General features: G+C 38.0%; 1 long non-coding RNA gene and 1 pseudogene across 1 annotated transcript in view; one reads left to right on the forward strand and one right to left on the reverse strand.

Annotated features, from left to right (window-relative positions):
• Positions 1-18,866, reverse strand: part of LOC141568315 (uncharacterized) — a 693,059-nt gene that overhangs the window by 348,727 nt on the left and 325,466 nt on the right. The gene's annotated exons all lie outside the window — the stretch shown is intronic.
• Positions 5,905-7,488, forward strand: LOC109451686 (PC4 and SFRS1-interacting protein; annotated as a pseudogene).

Genomic DNA, 18,866 nt, shown 5'->3' on the forward strand with positions numbered 1-18,866 from the left:
GCTTCACCTTTCAAAGACTCCATTTCCTCATCTAGCAAATAAGGAAAATATTTCCAGATGAAAATACGGCAGCAGCTTAAGTGAGAATAGATTAAATGGTTGCCATTAATGAGAACACAAAATATCAGGATTATAGAAATAATTGGTTGAAAAAGGTTGAAAAGTATTCAAACAGATAAAATGTTCACCTAAGATGTGTATGTCTCTAGACTTGGATTGATGTTACAGTTTTTCCTAAATTGAGGGCCCAAGGAGTGGCAATAGAGCATGTGTTCATTAGAGACTTGATGCTGTTATTTGAATATGTCTAATGTATGAAAAGCATAAGATGCTGGACGCTGTGCTAATCTCTGTCTGAGAAAAGATTGGCTGGTAGGTTCAAATAGGCATGAACCCAAGACACCACTGGCACACACACAAGCAGAGTGTGTTCTTGGCTTGGGGGCTGCCATTGTTATTTGCAGAGACTAGTCATGTTTGCCTGAGTCCAAGACAACAGGAATTACTTCAGTCTCTGTTCAAATTCCAGCTTGGATTGCTGTCTGTAAATCAAGTTTTCTGGTTTGCTGACATTGTTGTCCAGCCCTGCATAATTCTGTCATGTTGTGTGAGCCAGGGTTTCCATTTTGTGGTTACATTTTCTCTTCCACTTTGCAGCTACTCCAACACCTCATTTAGTTAGGGTGTATATTCTTAAATATCAATAGAAATGTTGGTAAATGGGTTTTAGTCATTCTTTAATTCAAACATTTATTTTGTTCTTTTTTTTTTTTTTTTTGTAGTTCCATGCTTGATGCTGTAGATATAAAAATAAATAAGGCAAGATACTTGCTCTCAAAGATGTCTAGAAAAAAAAACAACAATCACAGGAACAGGAAACTAAAATACAGGGAACAAAGGTTTTTTAAGCAAACAGGCTTCAGAGCAGTAAGAAGAAGGGATAGATCTGGAGAAACTCAATTTTATATTCCTAACAAATTCAGAAATTTTGGAAGTACAAATGTTAGATGCTCTTTACTCCAGGATCTAAAGACATCTCTAGCTAATTGCACATTCTCCGTAAAAGCCTCACCCAAACACCATTTTGTGTATGGCGGTATATGTTTATGTGTGTGTAAGTGTCTGCCTGTGAGTGTTGTTATTGTTATATTACTGATATTGTTGTGTTGGTTTTGTTAATGTTTTCATTTGTGTTATTTGATACATAGATGCATGAACTTGGTAACAGCTCTTTACCCTGTCCTTTCAAAGAAAGCCTCGGTTATATGAAAGGTTCCCCTTGAATCAGACTTTAGTCACGAACTTGCAATCAACATCCTATTACTAACTCAGTGAACAGTACGATTCGCAATACCTTTTTGAGACAAATCATTTAAAAATAAACCAAATCTGAAATATGACAAGGTTTAATGACCTAGTTCAGGGTTTCTCAAGCTCAGTACCATTAAAATTTGGGGGCAGGTAATTTTTGTTGTGGGAGGCTGTCCTGTGCATTGTAAGATATTTAGCAGCATCTCTGGTTTCTACCTGCTGGATGCCAGTAGCACTTTGTCAATCAAGTTGTCACTACGACAGATGTCCCCAGACTGACACAGGCATATATGCCAGTGAGTCACAAAACAATTGTGATTTGCACATTGTAGAGGTATTTGAATAATTCTGGCATTATTTGCTGGACTTTTCAATTCCTGACAAAGTTCCTAATCATGAATGGATCTGAGATGAGAATATGTACAAATAACAAATGATTATAGATTAAAGCAATAAATTATTGAGTATCTGAAATCTGGCAGAAGAGCAGCAGCAGATTTACATGATAGCAATGTACTCTGAGCAATTCCCATATGTCCAATAAATAAGTATTTTACATTCATGATCTCATTTAATTCTCACAAAGACCTTCCAATGTAGATTCTATCTTTATTCCAGTGTTGCAGGCAAGGACACTGATGCTTAGAAAAGTTCAATTGGAACTTCTAGTCAAAATGGCAGATGATTGAACTGAACTGAACTGAACTGCTACTACTACTTTTCTAGATTTAGAAAAAAAAAATCAGTTTTTAATTTAATAATAAAGATTCAAAGCAAGACATGTAATTCTGCAGGTGCCAGAAATGAAAAGGAAATACACAGTTGTAACAGGATATTAAAATCAGACAGGTATGATGGAATCATAGGGGTCTGAGATACTAATACTCCAACAGGAAACTGAAATTAGAGTCTCTCAATAAAGTCAGAAGTCAGGAAAACCCCTTTGGCAAAGCTCCACCTAGAAAGGATGTGACATAAATACGAACCACCTACCCTGAACCATGAATGAAAAAAGTCTACCTCAAGAAATAAGATTCTCCAGCCTACATCTAGCAAATGTGTGAGATCCAAATTCTTTCATAACTTGCATGGAGACCTTAAGCTAAAAGCATAAAAATAGGCTGAGAATTAGTGAATATATAGGACTACATCAGAGGCAATGATGTAATGATCAATAGGACCATTTCCATAGTCAAAGAAAAAATGAAACCCCAACAATATACAGTTCCATCAAAAGTTCCTGACAAAAATTATACAACGCACAATAAAATACATGTCAAGAGTAGTCAGGAGAGGCTGAGGAATCATTACTAACAGAGCAAACAAAAAGAGACGAAAATAATATAACTATTATTTTATAATATCCAATGAGGAGAAAAGGGGGGAAAAATAAAGAAAAAGAGTATTATTAAAGGCAGATGTGGAAAACAAACTTTTCAAATGAAAATTATAGTCAGTAAAATAAGAAAAAAGAACTCAGTAGCTAAGACAAACAAATGATTTCCCCGAGAAGAGAATTGTTGAATAAAAGATAGCTCTGCAGAAATCATCCAGAACATAGTATAAGGGGATACAGAAATAAAAATAGGAGAGGTTAACAGACATAGAAGATCAAAAAAGAAATTTCAACATACATTTAGTAGGCATACTAGAGGGAGAGAGATGAGAGAAAATGAGAGAGTAAATATTTGAAAAGATGTTGATTGAGAAATTTTCAGAACTGAAAAAATGCATGGGTCATCAGAGAAACTAAATGACTAAATCTGAATCTAACCACTATGCTATATACTACATCCTCACAAAAACTTATAACATATAATTACCATTTATACAAGGTCTGACAATTAAGTTTTCAAACTTGCTACCATGCACTTTTATTCGCGACACTGTACAAACAGCTCTGTAAGGTTTCGTAACCTCGGTATATCAGTGTATCACAGCTGTGTTCGTGTCGATGTGTGGTGGTGTCTTGCTGAGTGGTGTTCATTATTGTTGTTGCGTGTTTTTGTGTGCCATTGTGAGAATATCTGAGTTTGAATTAGAGCAACGAACAAACATTAAATTTCTTGTTAAACTTGACAAGAGTGGAAGTGAAGTCAGGAACATGTTAGTACAAGTTTGTGGGGATAATGCCATGAAGAAAACAACAGTGTACAAATGGATTAAATGTTTTTCTGAGGGGAGAGAATGCATCACAGGTGAAGAGAGGTCAGGGCAGCCCATAACGAACAAAACTGATGAAAACATTGCAAAAAGTTGTTGAATTGTGCATCAGAATCATTGGCTGACTGTGAGAAGCATAGCAGACCAAGTAAACATCAACAGAGAAACAGTTGGGAAAACCTTAACTGAAAATCTTGGCATGAGAAAGGTGTGTACAAAAATGGTCCTGAAGAAGCTCACCGATAAACAAAAGCAAAGGAGAGTTGGAGTTTGCCAAGACTTTTTGGAGAGGCAAGACGATGCTTTGGGCCATTTTATCAATGGTGGTGAAATATGGGTGAACCAATATGACCCTGAAACAAAGCGTCAAAGTGCACAAATGGAAGTCAGCCAATTATCCACAACCAAAAATGTTCCATCAGTCCAAATCAAGAGTCAAAACAATTTTGCTAACTTTTTTTTTATATCGGAGAGACTATTCATTATGAATTTTTACCAACTGAACAAATAATTAACCAAGTTTACTGTTTGGAAGTGCTGAAAGTGCTACGTGAAAAAGTTAGATGAAAGCGACCTAAACTTTTCACCAACAATTCATGGCTTTTGCATCACAACAATGCACCAGCTCAAATGGCACTGTCTGTGAAGGAGTTTTTAGCCAGTAAACAAATAACTGTATTGGAACACCCTCCCTACTCACCTGATCTGGCCCTCAATGACTTCTTTCCTTACCTGAAGATAAAGGAAATATTGAAAGGAAGATGTTTTGATGACATTCAGCACATCAAGAGTAATACGATGACAGCTCTGATGGTCATTCCAGAAAAAGAGTTCCAAAATTGTTTTGAAGGGTAGACTAGGCTCTGGCATCAGTGCATAGCTTTCCAAGGGGAGTACCTCGAAGGTGACCGTAGTGTATTCAGCAATGAAGTATATAGCACTTTTTCTAGGATGAGTTCACAAACTTAATTGTCAGACTTCGTATATCATCTACTATTAGCAGGTCACTTTACATCAATGCTTCTCAACTTGTCACAAGTTTGACTCCTGGGAGACATGTGGCAATGTCTGGAAACAGTTTTTGAATGTCACAAGTAGGGTGTGAGGATAATGGGGAGAAGGGGTTGCTACTGGCATCGGTAGGTACAAGCCACGGATACTGCTGAACATTCAAAATGTCAGTAGTGCTGGGGCTGAGAAACTCTGCTTTACATGTATTGACACTAACACAATCCAACAGTAGGTATTTGTCCTTATGAAGAAACTGATATAAAAGAGTTTAAGTAACTTGCCCAACCCCGTGCAGCTAGTAAAGAGAAGAGCTGGGATTCAAATCCATGTGGTTCTCACTCTAAAACCCTTGGCCTTCAAATTGTATTTTTTTTTATAAGAGTCCAAATCAATGGAGACTGCTATTGTGAATGTGTAAAGTAGGTGCCACAGCACAGAATGCACAGGAACAGACCACTCTGGTCAAACAACTGCTCTCTGACATGTAGCCCTGAGGATTAGCACAACAGACTTGTTTCTCTTATGCCTCATCCTGCTCCAGCTGTGTGTGTATTCATATCCCACAGTGGGAGAGAGGTGGAGGCAGTTTGTGCTCCCTGAAAATACCCATGCCTAGAATGAATGCTCACTACCACTCTAATGCTCCCTGCTAGTACACTTACTGCTGGTGGCTTCAAATTTGAAACACACTGTGGTTTTCAGGACTTTCTGGGCCAACTAGACTTAAATCCACTTGTTGATGAGACAACATTAAATTGTGAATATTTTGTACACACATTCGTACATCAAAAGTGCCCTCCAGGTGGTCTATTTCTTGTTGGCTCAGCCAAACATATGTGTAAATCCGCAGCGAATTTGGTAATAGGACACAACATTTAGAATCAAAACGATCCACTGACACAACCATGCTGTGTTTCCTGGCCATGATTTTACCTCTTCAACTCACTTAAAAATGGAAACAAGTCTACATATGCCATTTCAATCATATTCTATATTCTAAACATTAGATTCATAAATACTTTGCAGTCAAACAAGTATCTTATTATTCTGTGGAGAAAGTGCGTGTGTTATTGTCATTATGGATAGCTCATGATTCTCACAAGACATACAAGTTTAAGCAGTGCAGTGACTGTGACTGCTGTAGTGATTCGTAGCGGCTGAGACGCCTCTGTGGCAGCTGGTGGCGCAGGTGGCTCGCGTGGACAGAGGCAGAGGCAGCCCACCCGCCACTTCAACCTCAGCACCCACAGCCCCAGCAGGAGCGTCAGGACACCCCAATGCATCCTCCGGGTTCTGCCACCCCGAGAGCCCTCGTCTCCAGTGCCTCCTCCCTCATCACCTCCTCCATCCATACTGCAGCACCTCCTCCCTGGGCTTCCGACTCTGGCATCGCCCATCGCCCCTCGGCCCTGGCGAAACATGACTCGCCATTTCAAACCTGGAGACCTCATCTTCACAAGATGACAGGTTACCCTTCTTGGCCAGCTCAAGTAGATGAAGTTCCTGATGGAGCTGTAGAGCCAGCCACAAATAAACTACCCATTTCCCTTTTGGGAACTCATGAGACTGCTTTTCTAGGCCCAAAGGATATACTTCCTTACTCAGAAAATAGGGAAAGTATGGAAAACCAAATAAATGAAAAGGCTTTAATGAAGGTTTATGGGAGATAGATAACAATCCAAACATGAAATTTTCAAGTCAACGGGCTATCAGTTAAACAATCGAATGCATCACCTGAGGTTGAAGTTGAAGAAAAAGAACTAGAACTCAGTATCTTTCAAAGGAAGACACTGACCATGAAGAAAAAGCCAGCAATAAGGATGTGACTAAAGCAACTGACATAACCACTCCAAAAGCTGCCAGAATAGACAGAAAGGCAGAAAAGCAAGTAGAAACCAAGGAGGCAGGAGTAGTGCCAAGAGCGTCTGTTCATCTAAAAGCGAGTCCTCAAAGAGGACGACCTGCAGCTACAGAGGTCAAGGTTCCAAAACCAACAGGCAGAGCCAAAATGGTAAAACAGACCTGTCCTTCAGAGAGTGACATGGGAACCGAAGAAGACAAAAGTAAGAAAAGGGGGCAAGAGGAAAAACAACCTAAAAAGCAGCTTTAAAAAGATAATGAAGGCCAGAAAGAAGAAGATAAGCCAAGATAATAAGTACCAGCCAACAAAAGAGAGGAAGAAAGAAGTTGAATCAAAAGGGAAAATTTAGCTAAAACAGGGGTTACATCAACCTCTAATTCTGAAGAGGAAGGAGATGATCAAGAAGGCGAAAAGATGAAAACAATATGGAAGAAACTTTCAGAATGCTCATAGAAGAAATATGCTGAATGGCCAACATGAGAAAGAAGCAGCAGATAAAAAACACAAGCCAGAGGAACAAATGGAAACTGAGCAATGGAATAAACATGAAGGAAAGAAACCAGAAGGTAAGAGAGTGGAGAACAAACGAGACATATCAATGGATACAAAGGATACATGCTAAAATCAAAAAACTCACTCAGAATTGATAACCTTGATGTGAACATATGTACTGAGGCCTTGGATGAGCTTACTTCACTTCAGGTCACAATGCAACCAGCTCAGAAACACACAGAGATGATTACCACACTGAAAAGAAAATACAGTGATTCAAAGTAAGTCAGATTATCGTGGAAAAGTCTAAGGTGTTTTATAACAACTTTAAGAAACGTGTTTCTGAGTTGGTGAAGGAGATTCTGTAATTACACAAGTACTGAAACAATCTCTTGCTGAGCAAAGAGGAGCATGAAGAAGCAAATAAAACCCAAGATCAAGGGAAGAAAGGGCCAAACAAAAAGGTAGAAAAGAAACAAACAGGTTCAAAGACTCTAAATGGAGGATCTGATGCTCAAGACAGTAAAATCAACCACCACATCATGGAGACAGCAGTGAGGAAAGCCAAGGTGAGGCCAGTGGTAAGAAAAAGCCATCCAGTGAAGACAGAGACCGAAGGATCATTGAAGGAGTCTATGCTAGAGAACTAGGTTGACATACCTGGAATATAAAGAACATTTGAGGAGCTTGTAATGGGTTCCACTTGAAATATTCAGACTGCTGAAAGATTTAAATTTTTGTAAACAGGTTTTGATGTTTAAAACTTCTTTTGAGGGAGAAAACGCCTTTGTCTTTGTTTAAAAGTAACTAAACATTGCTGAATTGTACTTGTACAGTATCAACAGCTACATTATACAATAAATGTGAGGGGAAAATCAGTTTAGGAAATGTTGAACTGCTTTTCCAGACATTCGTTATAGCGTGTTTTCAATTAGTGTGTGTGTGCTAATGTGTAATTGACAGTAGAAAAAAAGTTACATTTTTAAAACTGCTACTTGTATAAACCTTTCCTCTTTTCCCAAATACTGGGGGCTTTCTGCATAGTTTTTACAAATCTTTGATTTATCAGACTGTCTTTTCATTGTTTGTGAGTGTTGCAGAAATTAGGCATTTTTATGGTAGAAAAAATGTTGCTTCTATACCACTCCCTCCTTCTATCTAAAGTTAATCTCACTGTCTACATTGCGCTACATTATCCTGCTGTTTTGTAACAACGTGTGGCCTGAATGCTTTTTTGTAGGACAACTAGATATCCAGCTAACAATTCTACAAGGTACAAAACTCATGTTAATTTTTGAAGGTAATTTAATTTTGTGGCTGGGAATTCAGTGAGATCACATGACTTTCCTGCACAGAACAGAACGGGTACTCGTATATAGGAATGATCTGTCTTTAGGGTTCAGCCATCTAAGATCCTTTACAGGTACTAGTAGCTGAAACTGAAAACTAAATGATAAAAGTTTATTTTTGAGACATTTCTGAATTCTTTTAAAAGTCACACTCATTAAGGAAGTCACTAAATAGTATTTTTTAATTGGAAAATGATCCATGATGCGTATGCAGTAAGTAAAAGTAAATATTATATAAGGACACTAACCTATTCAAAAAGATGGCTATATCAGATGGAAACTTGTATTTCTGTATCGTACACATGACAAGATGGTAAAAACTGGAAACAGTGCTCTGAGGCAATAGACAAAGTAAAGGAGTACATTTTTATTGTCCGTATATTCATATGTATGGACTAAATTAGGGTAAATCAAGGTTAACAAAAAATTTAAGGGTACCTTAACAGATATCTTTTCTAAGGTATTTTGATTAGGTCAGTTGGTGGTTTTTAGTAGCTAACAGACACTTCTCATGTTTTGAAACTCTGAATATGGGGAAAAGGCTTTTAATACTTCAGTGTTTGCATGTGATATGCATTGTAGACCCCCCAGATAATTGTTTTGATCTATAGATGAAAAGTTTGGATTATTTCAATAATTGGAGTTTTGCTTTTAATAGGTCTTACAATGGAACCTAGTACCCACTGTTTTAAGGGAAATCTTGTTATTATATCTGTTTGGTCCTTGATACAATTAAAATTTGGACAGATTTATTCTAGTCAAGTCATAAGTATCAACATATAAATTTGTTTTCATTAAAGAATTTTTCTATCAAAAAAACAAATATATATATGTATATATATGTATATATATATATACATATATATATACATATATATATATATATATATATATATATATATATGGAGAGAGAGAGAGAGAAGAGAGCCAAAAAAAAAAGGGTATACATTTTAAGAAAGGAAAACTATTAAAATTGTAATACTCAATATACACCGATAACAAAAGATGATACAAGTCATGTATGACTTCTGCAATGACAAGAGATGCTCAAAGTGGTTACCATCAGCGTCCAGACACTTCTGATTACAGCAAACTACTGCTTAAGCAACATTGACCAAAGTGCACACATGTATACAGTTTTTGGCACCGTGTGTGTGTGTGTGTGTGTGTGTGTGTGTGTTCATCCTAATGTGATCCTTTTAAAATTAGAAATGTTCTTAATTGATGGGGCTGCTGTAATCTTTTCAAAATCTTTTTTAAATGTAGTTTATCTTATTCCATAATTTTTCTTATTACTGTTTTTACATATGGGTTTCCTTGGAAACTGGACTTTTAATGGATTCTAGTCACAAATTGGCTAAAAAATGCCTTTATTCATTTATCATTTCATTGTAATTAAATCTTCTATATGATGTGGCCTGTTCTAATGTATGATATCCTGTTTCCATGGTAACTGAGATTTTTCTACTATCCATAGTTTGAAATGCCTTCATAGTATTTGTTGATTAACTCATGGACCCAAAATTGCATTTTGTAAACTTACATGTACTGAAACTTACAAAAGAAAGGCTGCAAAAAAAAATTATCTTGTTTCTTATTTCTTTGAGATTTGCTTTTGTTTTTATGATTCTTTTCCTGATATGCTGCCCTCCTATAGCAATATAATTTTGTGCCGTTAGGAAAAGCAAAATCCATGACTAAATTTAGCAAACCCAATCATTTTTGTGCTTGGATTGCCATCTACAGTTCTTAAGACCCAGTGGCTAAGAGAAAAAAACATCAGCTATAACATTTCCATAAAATGGAGAGAGCAAAAAGGATTTGAGTAGCAATTTTCATTCCTTCTTTACTAATATATTTAATAACTTATGGACACTCCTAATCTACCAACAAAGGAAACATAACACCCGAAGTTTTTGCTGTCAACACAGGCCTTTGTTTATTCTAAAAATTTCAGGACAATTCAGAAGGGCTGTAGTTACTGATCACATCCAGAATATTGGAGTAAAACTATGAATCTGTTAATCCCACTGTTGTGTTAATGGCATTATAAAATTAACAAAACTCTTATTCTTGCTATAGAGTAATACTACGTTAGAATGAACTATACTTAGAACCATTCAATTGTTCAATAAATGTTTATCAGTCACCCCACCATAGCCAATACTATCTTAATCCAGGCTCCAGCCCATCTCAAATCCTAATAGCATCCAATTTGACAAGCTCAAATTGGTTTTAAAGATTCTCTTAGCCTTGGTTTTAAAGATTCCCTTAGCCTTGGGTGCTATAAGAGCTAAGCTTGAGTAATATTAATATTTACATGGAAGTTATTTCTGAAACCACTGACTGAAGTAAATCAAAACTAATCATATTTAGAAAGAAATGGATAGACAAGAACCTGTGCAGTATTGGACTGTCCTCCTAAGTCCTGTTTATGAGTGCTGTAACAGAACTCAAGCCACAGAAGGACCACATGAATGTTTTGCATGCCTTCCCTTATTCTCTGAATAATATATGGATGCAACTATCATGTGCTTTAGAGTCATTAATAAAATTAGAAATACCCAAGGGTTCTACCTGTGGAGCCAGATTGTGAGGAACCAAACTAGTTAAGTAAGACATATTTTGGGGAAAAGACCCTTAATCTCTTTAAGTCTCATAACAGTAAAAAAAAAAAAAAAAGAAAAAAGAAAGGGTAGCAGGCTTATAATACTTACTTTGCAAAGCTTTCCTAATAAATAGTGAATTAAAATAGGGAGACAGAATTTCTAAACTATAAAAATATAACAGAAATGTTCAGAATTAATATCATCAAGGTTATTGGTGATAGATGGGGCAACCAGGATTTCAACCTTCCTGGGACTTAATATGGGGAGCCAGGAGCTGTGTGCTGAGAACTGAGGGAACTCAGAATTCAGCGGCAAATAAGCCTTGGCCCTAGTCTCTGTAACCCCACAGCTCCTGCTATAGGTGTATCTCATTCTTTGGTAGAACCCCAGAGAGACACCTGAATCACCTCTACAAAGGCTCACTAATATAATACTGCTCTTTCACATCATTCTCTCTTCTATCTCTCAGCGGACCTTAAAAATTTAATGTTGTGGATTGCAAACAAAATGAATCCAAAGGAAAAGTTGGTGGAATCGAGTCCCTCTCCAGAGACTAAACAATAACATAAACTGTGTGAATGAGAAAAATCTCCACTGATGGGCAAATGGAAAACTATGCTATCTTTTCATACATATAAGCAATATTTCAGGAATCCTTAAAAAAACAAATCTTGGGCCGGCCCGGTGGCTCAGGCAGTTGGAGCTCCGTGCTCCTAACTCCAAAGGCTGCCAGTTCGATTCCCACATGGGCCAGTGGGCTCTCAATCACAAGTTTGCCAGTTCAATTCCTCGAGTCCCACAAGGGATGGTGGGCTCCGCTCCCTGCAACTAAGATTGAACACGGCACCTTGAGCTGAGCTGTCTCCCAGATGGCTCAGTTGGTTAGAGCACGGGCTTTCAACCACAAGGTTGCCAGTTCGATTCCTCGAGTCCCGCAAGGGATGGTGGGCTGTGCCCCCTGAAACTAGCAACGGCAACTGGACCTGGAGCTGAGCTGCGCCCTCCACAACTAAGATTGAAAGGCCAACAACACGACTTGGAAAAAAGTCCTGGAAGTACACACTGTTCCCCAATGAAGTCCTGTTCCCCTTCCTCAATAAAATCTTTAAAAACAAAACAAAACAAAAACAAGTCTTAAAAGATCTAAGATGGCAGAGTAGATAAACACTGTGCCTGCATCCTTCCGTGAACACATTAAAATTACAACCAAATTACAGAACAATTAACCTAAAGAGCCATCTGAAGTCTAGCCAAACAGAAGTCCTATGACTAAAAATACCAAAGAAGAAGCCACATAGAGACAGGTAGGAGGGGCAGAGATGGAACAGGTCCCAAACCTCTGTGTTTGTTTGAGAATCAGGAGGGATATCTCAACCTGGGAGGTCCCCCCGCCCCAGAGAAGCGAAGTTCCTCAACCCAGAGTACTGATGCTTGAAAGAATAGCCCCCACAACATCTGCCAGTGAGAAACAGTGGGGATTCTGACCATCCAGGTGAGATAGAAGGCTGCAGGAAACCCAGATGGCCTCTTAAATGGCCTGCGCACAGACCTGCTCACAGACACTGACCTTGGGCTTCAGCAGAGGGAGGGTGACTCAGGAGGCATCAGAGACATATGTGGGGAGCAGACTGAGGTGTGTGGTTTTGGGGGGCAAAGGGGAGGATAGGAGGATGGTCAGCATTTTCCCTATAAATGCTACTCCCCTGCAGCCGGCAGGCTGGAATCAGCTTTCCTGTGTTAAGCCGACTCCCACAGAACAAATCTGAATCTGATTGGTCTGGTGGGCTCTTCAGCTCCCCTCTGCTGACTCTCTGGGACCCTGCCCCACTCAACTACCCCATCACTTTCTCTGAGAGTAGACAGCCCTGCCCGAATTGCACTTTTTCTTGGAAAACTATCAGAATCTGACAGATCCCAGGTAGGCAGCGACTTGCCTCAGTGTGCTCTCAGACTTTGCTGAGTAGCTCCAGGCTCAGCACTGGCAGCAAACCAAAATTTACATTAACCCAGTGACCACAGCTCTTTCTACTCTAGTGACCCCAAGATCCTGCCTCACCCAACTTGCATACCATACGAGGCTCTATCAGCAGCTGAACCTTAAGGGAGCCAAGAGGTGGCAGCAGGTCTTGGGGTGTCCTGTCATTTTGCAGAGCTACCCCAGGCCTGGTACTGGTGACATACATCCTTGATTCATAGCAAGGCCTCTCCCATGTGCTTCCAGGTACAGGACAAGCAGCAAAAAACCATGGATCACTTTGTAGCCCCTACCAAATAGTCCCCAAACAGTCATAGGCAGTGGGTGAACAGGGCCTGCACCAGAGCCCCTCTCAAGAGGCCCCAGGACCAACACGGAGGTTGGCTTCAGACCACAGCAGAACACCCCTGAATTAGCCCCACAAGTGGCACATACAAAGAGTGGTCTCAACAGGCACAGAGCTTACTGGGGCAAATCCCACTCAGTGGGATAAGCCCCCTGCATAGCAGCCCATAAGTGGTGGATATGGCCAAACCCACAGCCAGTCAGCCTAAAGATCAATCCCACCCACTGACATGCCATTAACAATCAAGGCTTAAGTCTAACAGGAGGCACACACAACCCACACAAGGGACACTCCTAGTGCACCCAGAGCAGGAGACCAGGAAGACTGTTCCACTGGGCCCCAAAGGGCATCTAGTATGTAAGGACACCAGCCAAGACTGGGAGACATACCATGTTTCCCTGAAAATAAGACCTAGCCAGACCATCAGCTCTAATGCGTCTTTTGGAGCAAAAATTAATATAAAACCCGGTATGATATGATATGATATGATATGATATGATATGATATGATATGATATGATACCTGGTCTTAGATTATAGTAAAGTAAGACCAGGTCTTATGTTAATTTTTGCTCCAAAAGACACATTAGAGCTGATGGTCTGGCTAGGTCTTATTTTGGGGGAAACATGGTAGCAGATCTACCTGATACATAGAAACAAACACAGAGAGGCAGCCAACATGAGGAAACAAAAAAATACATTACAAATGAAAAAAAAACAGAAAAAAAATCCAGAAAAGAAACTAAATGAAATGGAGGTAAGCAACCTACCAGAGACAGAGTTCAAAACAATGGTTATAAGGATGCTCAAGGATCTTAGTAAGCACATCAACAGAAATAACTTCAATAGGACATAGAAACCATAAAAAAGAACCAGTCAGAATTAAAGAATACAGTAACCGAAACGAAGAATGCACTATAATGAATCACCAGCAGACTAGATAAAGCAGATGATCAAATCAGCAATTTGGAAGAAAAGGTAACAGAAAACATCCAATCGGAACAGCAGAAAGAAAAAAGAACCCAAAAAGATGGGGACAGTTTACAAGACCTCTGGGACAACATCAAATGTAACACTTGCATCATAGGGGTACCAAAAGGAGAAGAAAGAAAGCAAGGGATTGAGAAACTACATGAAGAAATAATGACTGAAAACTTTCCTAACCTGGCAAAGGAAATAGACATACAAGTCCAGGAAGTGGAGAGAGTCCCAAACAAGATAAACCCAAACAGGCCCACACCTAGAAACATTATAATTAAAATGTCAAAGGTCAAAGACAAAGAGAGAATCCTAAAAGCAGCAAGAAAAATGTAACCAGTACCTTATAAGGGAACTCCCATTAGACTGTCAGTTGATTTCGCAACAGAAACTTTGTAGGCCAGAAAAGAGTGACACAAAATATTTAACGTGATAAGAAGTAAGAACCTACACCAAGACTACTCTACCCAACAAGGCTATCATGTAAAATTGAAGGACAGATAAACAGCTTCCAAGACAAGGAAAAGCTAAAGGAGTTCATCACCACCAAACCAGTATTATGAGGAATGTTAGAGGGACTTCTTTAAGACAGAAAAAAAAAAAAAAAAAAATCAAAATTATGACTAAAATTGCAACAGCTGCATATGTATCAACAATTACTTTCAATGTAAATGGATTAAATGCTCCAATCAAATGATATAGGAGGGCTGAATGGATAACAAAACAAAACCCTTAAATATGCTGCCTACAAGAGACTTACTTTAGATTGAAAGAAACACAGAGTTCTCCTTCCATCACCATATGTTTGATCCCTTTTACCCTCTTCTGCCACCACCACAATGTGATATATAGATGATGTTTTACAGAATTGCACAGTTGAAACCTATGTAACTTTATTAACAATTGTAACCCCAATAAACTTTAATTAAAAATAAAAAGACACACAGACAGAAAGTAAAGGGATGGAAAAAGATATTTCATGAAAATGGAAACAAAAAAGAAAAAACTGGGGTAGCAATACTTATACCAGACAAAATAGACTTTGAAACAAAGACTATAAGAAGAAATACTGAAGGACCCAGTAATCCCACTTCTGAGTATTTATCCAAAGAAAGCGAAAACACTACTTTGAGAGGATGTGTACATTCATATATTAATTGCAGCATTGTTTGCAATGGCCAAGATGTGGAAGCAGCCTGGGTGTCCATCGATGGATGAATGGATAAACAGTAGGTGGTACATATGTACAATGGAATATTGCTTGGCCATGGAAGGGAATGGGTTCTTTCCATCTGCGACGGTATAGATGGACCTGAAGGGTGTTGTGCTGAGTGGAGTATGTCAGACAGAGAAAGACAGATGCAATGTGATTTCACTTACATATGGAATCTAAGAACAAAATAAACAAATAAAACAGAAACAAACTCAGAGATACAAGGAAGATTTTGATAGTTGCCAGATGGGAGGGGAGTTGGGGGTGTGGGTAAAGAAAGGGGAAAGGATTAAGAAGTACAAATTGGTTGTTACACAGTAATCATGGGGATGTAGCATATAGCATAAGGAATATTGTCAATAATTTTGTAATAACCATGTAGGGTATCAGATAGGTACTTCATTTTTGGGGGGTGATATATGGGAGGGGTTCGAGGGGCAGGGTGAAAAGGGTGAAGGGATTAGGAAATACAAACTGGTAGTTACAAAATAGTCATGGGGATGTAAAGTAAAGCTTAGGGAATATAGTCAATTATATGGTAATAACTATGTATAGTGCCAAATGGGTACTAGACTAGTCAGGGGATCACTTCTTAAACTATACAAATGCCTAACCACTATGCTGTACACCTGAATTTAAAATAAAATAATATTCAATGTCAAAAAATATTTTACCTCTCTGTTAATTACTTAATAAGGGACAAAAAGAAATATTCAGCCCTAGAGATGCGTCCAGCAAGAACTAATAAATCACAAAACTCACAATGCTCAGTGGCTATTTTCTACCCTATCCTTCAGGAGAAAAATCTGAAATAGAATTTTTAAAGATTAAAGCAAATACGAAGTGACAAAAGAAATACAAGGAAAAATAGATAGCAAAAATTTTAAACATTCAATCATTTTCATTTAAAAATAATCATTTCTGTTACCCTTGTGCAGAGGTGGAGACGGACCTGCCAACTGGGAGGGGAAAGAGGGATCCTTTCAGGGAATGATAAGTATTCTATATTTTGATCAGAGTGGGAGTGAGGTTGTAAAAATTCATCAAGCTGAACATCTAAGATTAGACTTCATCAAAGTTACATCTCAATTTTTCAAAAATGGAAAAAAACTATTTTCCCATTTGGAAACATGGGACATAAAACTGATCATGTTGAGTCCATAATTTATCTCAATGATTTTTTTGAAGAAGCACTGAAATGTCTTACATTTCCAGGGGGGAAAAATGTGCTAGAAATCTGCAACACAATAACCTTTGCTTTCCCACCACACAATTGACAGAACTACTCAATTTATCTGATCAAACCCATATAGATACTCCATTATTGAGCTGATGTGTTTATCTTTCATTACAACAATCAATAGTCATATTTGGCTCTTCTTCTCCAGAGATAATTTTTTTAAAAAAAACATTGTGTATAACTGTCTATGTCTATGACTGAAACCAGAAAACGACCACAAAGCCCCAAAGACCTAGACTTTGCAGCAATGACAACAATGAGGGTTGGGGTAGTAGAAGTGGACCTGAATAAAGAGGTTCAGTAATTGATAAGTGTAGCTGGAAAATAAAGCCAGGGAATAAAGGCAGAAGGGGGGAGTTGACTAAAAAGGAAGCGTGATTCTAAGGAAAGCCACTAAGTTCAAATGCTGTTGATGGTAATACCGACATTTAAATAAAGTTGACTGTCTTTTACGAGCATGGCTTGCCACTAAAGGATTTTGTATTGGCATAAACTAGATTATTAATGTTAGACTGCTTTTAATATCAATAATCCATGCCTAAGACCTTAAAACAAAAAAAATTAAACACCCACAAATGTGTGTAAATGTAAGATACTAGAGAGAATATGTGTACAGGCAAGTGGATTCCCAGAAAATGTCAGCACCTCATATGATGAGCTCTGGCAGCCACCTCAGTGCTGACAATATGCTAGAGAGGCTCAGAACATAAATCAATCTACATTTGTTCTCGCAGGGACTGGGAGCTGGAATTACTGTTTCTGACACTTGAGCCAATATTGTCACAGCAATATAAATGATGGAAACTTTGCCACTGTAGTTTGCTTCACCCATTGCATGAACCTCCTGGCAAACAGCGCCCTGGAATTTCATTAATTAGTGCTAACTATGATTGGCACTGCTAGAGAGGACAATAAAACAACTACAGTGTTTTTATGAACATATGGGTGGCAGAGGCTCTAGCTGGGTAATACAAGATCAGTTTCCAACTTACTAAAGCTTATTGATACTGCATACAATTTACCTAATTTTGCCTTAAGATAATGTACATATATTTTTTTTTAATTTTAGATTGAATTATTGAAGTATAAACTACTTAACTAGTAGAAGTTATAATCTTCATCTCAGTGAAAAACATGTGATTTTAGATTGGGAAGGATCCTTTGAAATTGTCTAATTCAGTATCTTATTTTGCAAATGAAGAAACTCAGTCCCAGAAAAGTTAAGTGACTTTCCAACCTCACAAAGTCAGTAGTACAATTAAGGCTAAAACCTAGGTATTCTGAATCCAGGGTTTAACTCTCCATACCTCGTTGTCTCTTAAGTGACAATTGTTTTCACTAGACTGACATTGAGTTGACATGTAACAGTTTTTGGTTGACATTTAGCTGCTTCCTTTACGTCTTTTAACTAAACAAATTACATGAAATTTTCCATTTTCATATGACATTCTTCCAAATAAGTTATTAATATAGATTCTTTCATAGGTTTAGGAAAACATCCATTAGACTCATTCCAATCTACTATGTTTGTCACATTTGGGATAACAATTTAGTATTTTTCTTATTTAATTCATCTTTCTATTGAGGAAATCATTACCAGGGGAAAGCTATATTTTTCCTCTCTCCGTGTCAGTAAGCAAAATGGAATTTAGTGAACCTTTCTGGACAGGGTTCATAAAAGTTTCCTCCGAGACACTAATTTATTCCATTTGAGGAAAACAAAGATAAATCATAAACTCCCAGACTTACAGAATCAGGAGTCTAGGAGAAGTCAGATGGTGTACAAATCATGTCCACTCTTTACATTTTTCTTTAAAAAGGAAAAATACACACTAAAATTAGACTAACCTGAGCTTCTTTCTCTAGCAATTTCATACCATATCAGCTATATCTGCCCTTATTAAAAAAGAAAATTAATCCTTGTTTAAGCCTCTGAAGTAGCAAGTAATATCTACTTATGTGTCTTCCCACCCTGTTCCCTCTTCCTTGGACATACAAACATGGCTTTGGTATTCTGTTTGGACAGACAAAAAACTGGTAGGGGGACATTTCAGTTGCTATTTTACATTTTAGAGGATACAAAAAAGAAAAGTTCTATTCTGAGTCACATTTGCCTAAGACACTTCTAGATTCCTTTGCATGGAGGATGCCACATAACCAACATCTCTCAACTTGGTGTCTATCTTAACTGAAACCAAAAACCTAAGGGGCTTATATCGGCATTCATATGGTAATACCAAACAAATAGTAAAATAATAAATGTTCCAGCCATTCAGATAATATAAATCCTGATACCTAACAAAGAACTAGACATTAAGT

The sequence above is a fragment of the Rhinolophus sinicus genome, linkage group LG02, assembly GCF_036562045.2.
Source record: "Rhinolophus sinicus isolate RSC01 linkage group LG02, ASM3656204v1, whole genome shotgun sequence".
Classification (NCBI taxonomy): Eukaryota; Metazoa; Chordata; class Mammalia; order Chiroptera; family Rhinolophidae; genus Rhinolophus; species Rhinolophus sinicus.